We start from the raw sequence: 7,437 nt of genomic DNA, 5'->3' as shown, positions 1-7,437 counted from the left end.
TGAATAGGACCAAGAGAACATTATATATATAGCTACAGAATTAACATTTGAAGAATAACATGTGTACGCACACCTCCAGAGAAAGTACTGATAGACAGAAATGCTGAAGACATAGCTTACTTTTTTTTTTCATTTGGTCAAATGAGGCCTTCTCTAGTGAGTGGAGGGGATGGAGGGAAGGAGATAATTGACATTTTTAATGTAACCAACAAACAAATTAATTATTTTTTTAAAAAGGGTAGAATCAGTGGACATCTAAAAACCTTTTATATTCAAGTGATCTCTAAACTCTAATGATCGATCAGAGGCAAACCGTGACATCCTTCAGATATTGCTCATGATGATTTGCCTCAATTATTGCAGCCCTGTAAGGGACAGACACCCAGAAGAGTGAGTTAATTTATCCAAAGCTACATAGGTAGTATGGGGCAAAGTCAGGATTCAAACTCTGACCATAAATCCAATTAACTTCCACTCTCACACTTTCTAGCTTCAGACTATGTTGAGAAAATACATTAATCCCACTGAGCTTCTGCAAAGTAACAGTAATCATACTGATACATTTTACCTTGCTGTGTTGTTGTAAGGATTAGAGGCAAAGTACTGTACTTTGTTAATATAATGTTTTGTAATCTCTTAGGACATTCTGGCCTTTCTTTGGTATTGGACACATTTTCATTGTTCAATTTTATGTCTCTTCCTCCCCAAAACTGCTGCAAAGTGTGTGTGTGTGCAAGTCAAGTTTGTATATTTTTGTGTTTGTAGGAATACAATTTATTTCGGTGCTTTGAAAAAATCTCTCACTTAATTGGCATATTGGTTCCTTCTAGTGACACATCAGGAACATTCTCATTTCAAAATGGTCTTCATGAATTTCTGTGGCTAAAAACTTGACCAGCTTTCTGGTGATGATTTTCTCCTGCCTTACCTAAGCTGGTCTTTGGATAACAGTTGTGTGATATCACCAGGACACTCTCATATTCACATTTCCCTAGCATTTTGAGGTTTTTAAAGCAAGAAGCCTGTGAGGAAGGTAATACAAATACTTTTACCTCCATTTTTCAAATGTAGAAATCAAGGCTTGCAAAGGTTAAATTCTTTGTCCAAAGTCACATAACTAGTAAGCAACAGATTGTGGACTTGAATTCAGGACATCTGACTACAAATTCAATACTCTTTCCATTAAGTCATGTTTTAATTGAAGCTTTTCTATGTTGATAGAAATTTACAAACCTTTGGCTTCATTGGCCGAAAATGTTTAGTGAAAGATAACCTTTGATAGCCACTCAAAAATGAGAGAAAAGAGTCGTCTGGTACTCTTCCCCAGCATAGGAGAAACCTTGGAGAAGAACACACTTAAACTCATTCACATATATCTGTGGGTCATTCACATAAAGAAAAGAATTAAACTCATGAAAGCCAATGAGGTTATCAAGAAGCAGTGGAGAGGAATAAGAAAAGAGAGCCAAACAACTAAATACTGGAGAACATTCCCAGTTAGGAGAATCATAATGTTAATGAGTCAGCAAAGGAAAACAAATGAGTAGTAGTTAGATAAGCAGAAAAAGAATGAAGAGAGAAGAGGGTCATGAAAACTCAAGAGAGCAGAGAGTAGCCAAGATTAGCAGGTAGTCAATAGTTTCAAATACATCAAAGAGCTTGAAAATGATAAGGACTAAGAAAAGACCATTGGCTTTGGCAATTAAAAGATCATCAATAATTTTAAAGAGAGTAGGTTGGAAAGTCATATTGCAAAGGACTGAGAGGTGATAGGAGCATAGGTGGAGGCAACAAAGTGTACAAGAAAAGGACCTATAGGTTTTGTTTAGAAATATAACTGTTCCAAGTGTCCCTCTCTCCATCATCCCTCTTGGCACTATTTTTGAATGGAATTTTAAAAGGGGGAAAATGCAACCTTACAGGACTGTTTAGCATTCATTCAATAGAGTTGGAGTCAGAAGATGTGGGTTCAACCTTGAGGCTTACCAGCATTATAACTATCACTTAGTCTCTGGGTCTTGTCTCATCATCTGGTAAAATGGAGATTATACTAACTTTACTATCTGCTTTATAGAATTGTTGTGGACTTCAAATAAGATAATCTCAGTAAAATACTTTGTAAACCTCAACATAGTATATATGAATGTCAGCTAGTGACATTGATCGTATTAATACTTTAAGATTGCTATTCTTAAACTGGAGATAAATAAAGGCAACAGAAAGGTGATACATGGGATCATTTCTAAATATCTGGATTATAAATGATTTTAGAGTTCTTTAAAATACTAAATTGCTATGAAAGTTATTTATTTTAAATTTAGTTGGAGGTAGTGTGGTACAGTAGAGAAAGTCCTGAGCTTGGAGTTACAGGACCTGAGTTTGATCCTCTGTCACTTTACAACTTGGGGCACTTTGGACATTTAAACTTTCTAGGCCTCAGTTTCCTCATCTCTAAAATGAGGGAAGGATGAACTAAATGACTTTTCTATTCCTTTCCTACTTTAGAACTATAGTCTACAATTTCATTTCCATTTGACATATAAGAGCATTTCCTCCCTATGGTTCCTAACATGGTTTAGAGCTATTGGTGATTTTATAAGTCACAATGAATAAATAAGATGGTGTCCCATTCTATATGATTTCATTATAGGATAAAAATCTTTCTCAAAGAAAGATGAAATAAACAAAAAAGTGGTGATATTGGCGATTTTATAAGATCCAGCACATAAATAACATAGTGTTCCCTTCTATAGGAACCCAGTGTAAGATTAAATCCTTTCACAGTGAAAGATGAACTAGACACAAAGGTATTTTAACACTTTTATTTGCCCTGGTGATATTTCATGCACCTCAGGTCCTTTGTGAACATAAACAGAAACCAGAAAATATGATAAAACACCACAAAAAGAATCTTTTTTCTTTGGTTAAATGGAAGGTGAAAGGCAGACTGAATGACAAAAGTTAACGGATTTGGGGTCAGAAGACATTGATGCAAATTCTAGCCCTGCCTCTTATTAGATGTGTGAACTTCTGTGAGTCATCTCCATTCTGGGCTTCAGTTCATCCATTTTGCAAATTGATGATGTTGGATCAGATTTCCATTGGCACTTCTAGCCATTGAAAGGGAAGAGAGAGGTAGGAATCTTAAAAGAAGGAAAGGTACTCGGTCTTCACTTATATTTGTGTATTGTATACATTCCAAGTCCCCTGGTAATACAGATTTTCTTTTTTATGTTCTATATTTAACAAGGTTATGGTATATTCCCTCAGCATATTATTTGATTCATTTTCATATTTAACTCATTAAATTAATGCAATTGATTAACCCATTAGTATTATTTAATCATTCAGATCTCTGGGATAATTCAGGAGTATATTTGGATATTTTTCTTACTAATTGATAAAGTATTAGCAAATCTTTATCAACTGAATTCACAGCCACTGCTAGATGATCACATATTAACAAGGTAAAGAAACCTTCTTTCCCAATAGTAGTTACTTATATTTCGCTCTACATTAAATGCTTTGATGTCTAAGAATGAACAAATATTAAACTTAGTACATTTATAATTTATTAATGATGAATCCAGTCACATGGCAGATAATTACTTCCAATATTTTAGCTCTGAGAATGAACTCAACAGGGATCACTTCAAACCTCCAATATTACAGCATGAAGGAAGGAAAAAAGCATTTATTAAGCATTTACTGTGTACTAGACACTGTGCTAAGTGATTAAGAAATATTATCTCATTTGATCCTTATAACAGTTCTAGGACGCATATGCCATTATTATCTCCATTTTATAATTAATGAAACTGAGGCAAACAGGGTTAAATGACTTGCCCGGGATCACACAGCTAGTGTCTGAGGCTGGATTGGAACTCAGGTCTTCATGCCGCCAGGACCAATCTATTATGCCATCTAGCTACCTCCAACACATGACTTCTCTTCACTTCTGGGAACATAGTCCCATACCATTTAGTTCATTCAGGACAAGTAAATATTTTTCTTTTCAGACCCTAAAGATTGAAATTATTCCATCAAAAAGGAAAACCTATAAATCCTCTTTTTCTCTTTCTTTTTTTGTTTCTCTCTGACCATGACCATCCCCCCCCCCCCAAGTATCTTCAGCTTTTTCTAAGCTATCACTATGAACAGTCTTTACAAACACAGTGTAAATATTACTTTTTGCACAATGTTCCCTTTGGCTCTTAATGGTACCAATATAAGAAGATGCTCTTGAAATAAATATTACATATAGAAGACTCAATTCACTGACACTCATTAGTGGTCAATAACTATTTCTAAAATGCTATTAATGCCTTTTACTTTAACATCATATTCATTTCTAAAAATATTACATGACATCACCCAGTGCCCTACCTAATGAACCTTCCCTTGTACCACTAGGCAATAACATCTAATTTAAGATCGTGTTAAAAAATTATAAACACACACACACACACACACACACACACACACATATATATATATATGTATATATATTCTGTAGTAGTTAGTCATAGGATCATGGATTTAGCTATAAAATACTTTGTTTCACTCCTGTTTTATTGGAAAGGCATGTAGCTTCTCTTCATTACAAATAGTTCCTGCTGATGGTTTTAGGTAGCTTTGTATCATCTAAAGAAAGAATCTATTTATACATATGCTTTCCAGTGTTTTTAATAAGAATGAGCTTTGTATTATATCAAAGGCTTTTCTGTATCTGTTGATATACTCATGTAGTTTTGGTTATTTTTGTAATTGTTATTATCAATTACAGTGATCCCTTACCTATCACGGCAGTTACCTTCCGGACACCCCTGGGAATAGGTGAAAATCTGCAAAGTAGTGGTGTTGTATTTATTTTATTATTCTTTGATGGTAAGCATCTTCCTCTGTTGCTTGGGTTCACTGTCAGAAGCCTTAGAAGGTGCAGAACATTTGGGTGTCATAGGGCTTGCAATAAAGTCAAACTTTTATGGAAACTTCACAAAAACACAATACTGCAGAGCAAAATTATGTGCTGCAATCAGATGTTGATGTGAAGTGGACAAGGAGAGATGCTGAAAGTATGGGCACAGTGTGGGAGAGCAAACAGAACAATACTACAGTCACTGGGCCAATCAGCAACCAGGATACAGAACACAGTGCTGTGTTTGGTCAGCTTTTATTCCATCAGCCAATAGTGTGCTATGTACAATCTCACGTTGGCAAACTTGCACAAGGGGTAGTGGTGTACTGCATTTCCATTGTTACAGTATGATATTCATCCCCAAAATCCTGCGATATAGCAAAAACCCCGCAATATAGAATTAGATTTAAAAAAAATACACAGTATAGTAAAGCCATGATAAGTGAACTGTGATATAGCAAGGTAAGGCTGTATATTAATAGTTTTCCTTATTTTAAATCATCCCTGCATTCCTGGTATAAATCCCGTTTGTTCACATTGTATTATCTTTGTGACATATTGCAATAGTTTCCTAGCTAGCCTTTTGTTTATGATGTCCATTCTCACCAATATTATTTAACATAATATTAGAAAGGCTAACAATAGCAATGGGAAGAAAAAGATATTGAAAGGATCAGAATGGGCAAAGATGTAATAAAACTATCTCTGTTTGCAGATAACATGATGGCATATATGGAAAATCCTAAAGATTCAACTAAAAAGTTAATTGAAACTATCAATAATTTTAGCAGAGTAGCAGGGTATAAAGTAAACTCACATAAATCATCACTTTATTTATATATTACTGACAAATTCCTGCAGGAAGAGATAGAAAGAGATACTCCATTCACAATAACTACAGATGGAATAAAAATACCTTGGCATACACCTGCCAAAACAAGTCCAGGAACTACAGGAACATAATTATAAAACAGTTTTTACATCAGATCTAAATAATTGGAGAAATATTAATTGTTCATGGATGGGCAGATGTAGTTAAAATAACAATCCCTAAACTAATTTACTTACTCAATGCCGTCCCAATTAAATTACCAAAAAAATTATTGAGTTAGAAAAAATAACAAAATTCATTTGGAAAAATGAAAGATCAAGAATATGTAAAAATTAATGAAAAAAACAAAGGAAGGTAGTCTAGTAGTACTGGATTCTAAATTGTATTATAAAGCAGTAATTATCAAAACTATCAGGTACTGGCTAAGAAATAGAAAGGCAGATCAGTGAAACAGATAAATGGTTGCAAAAGACTATAGTAATCTTGTGTTTGACAAAAGCTTAGATCCATGTTTTGGGAACAAGAAATCACTATTTTGTAAAAATTGCTGGGACAACTGGAGACTAGTTTGGCAGAAACTAAGTATAGACCAGTACTTACACCATTCACTAAGATAAGATCAAAATGGATGTATGATCAAGACATAAAAAGGAGATTTAAGTATATTAGAAGAACAGGGAACACACTACCTATCAGATTTATGGATGAAAGATATTTATGAGTCAATAAGAGATGACAACAATTGTGAGATATAATATGGATAACTTTGAGTATATTGAATTGAAAAGATTTTGTACAAATAAAATAAATGTTGCCAAGATTGAAAGAAGAGCAGAAAATTGGGGAAAACATGTTTATAGACAATCTTTCAGATAGGGACTTATATCTAAAATATATAGAGAACTTTGCGAGATTTAGAAAAATAAGAACCCTCACCCAGTTGATAAATGAGCAAAAGATATGAACAGACAATTTTCAGATGAAGAAACCAAAAACATATATAGGAATATGAAAAAATGCTCTAAATGACTACTGATTATAGAACTGTAACCCAAAACAACTCTGAGATATAATTTCACACCCATCAGACTGGTTAAAATGACAAAATAGCAAATGTTGGAGGGTATGTGGGAAAATGGGGACATTAATACATTGTTGGTGGAGCTGTGAACTAATCCGACCATTTTGGAGAGCAATTTGGAATTACACTCAAAGAGTTATAAAACTGTGTATACACTTGGACCCAGCTGCTGGACCGATTTCCCAAGGAGATGGAGGAAAAAACAAAAGAATCCATATGTTCCAAAATATTTATAGCAGCTCTTTTTATTGTGGCAAAGTATTAGAACTACCTGTGGCTCCTCCTGCTACAGAAACAACTACCTTCCTTCCTTCCTTCCTTCCTTCCTTCCTTCCTTCCTTCCTTCCTTCCTTCCTTCCTTCCTTCCCTGTCTCTTATCTCTCAACTTTATCCATCGGGATTTTAATGCTTTAGAGGATATCAGAGAAAATTGAGATGGTGGTGAAGAAGGATCCAGCCACATAGTCTGGAACACCTGAGAGGTTTAATTAAGTCTCTTCTTTGACATATTCTGATGATGAGACCCTGGGTAAGTTGTTTCACCTCTTAGTACCCCAGGCAACTATCTAAGACCAAACTATAGGACAGTTACCCATCTGCAGAGAG

This window comes from Gracilinanus agilis, chromosome 4 (genome assembly GCF_016433145.1).
Source record: "Gracilinanus agilis isolate LMUSP501 chromosome 4, AgileGrace, whole genome shotgun sequence".
Classification (NCBI taxonomy): Eukaryota; Metazoa; Chordata; class Mammalia; order Didelphimorphia; family Didelphidae; genus Gracilinanus; species Gracilinanus agilis.
Note: the sequence above shows the minus strand (reverse complement) of the source record.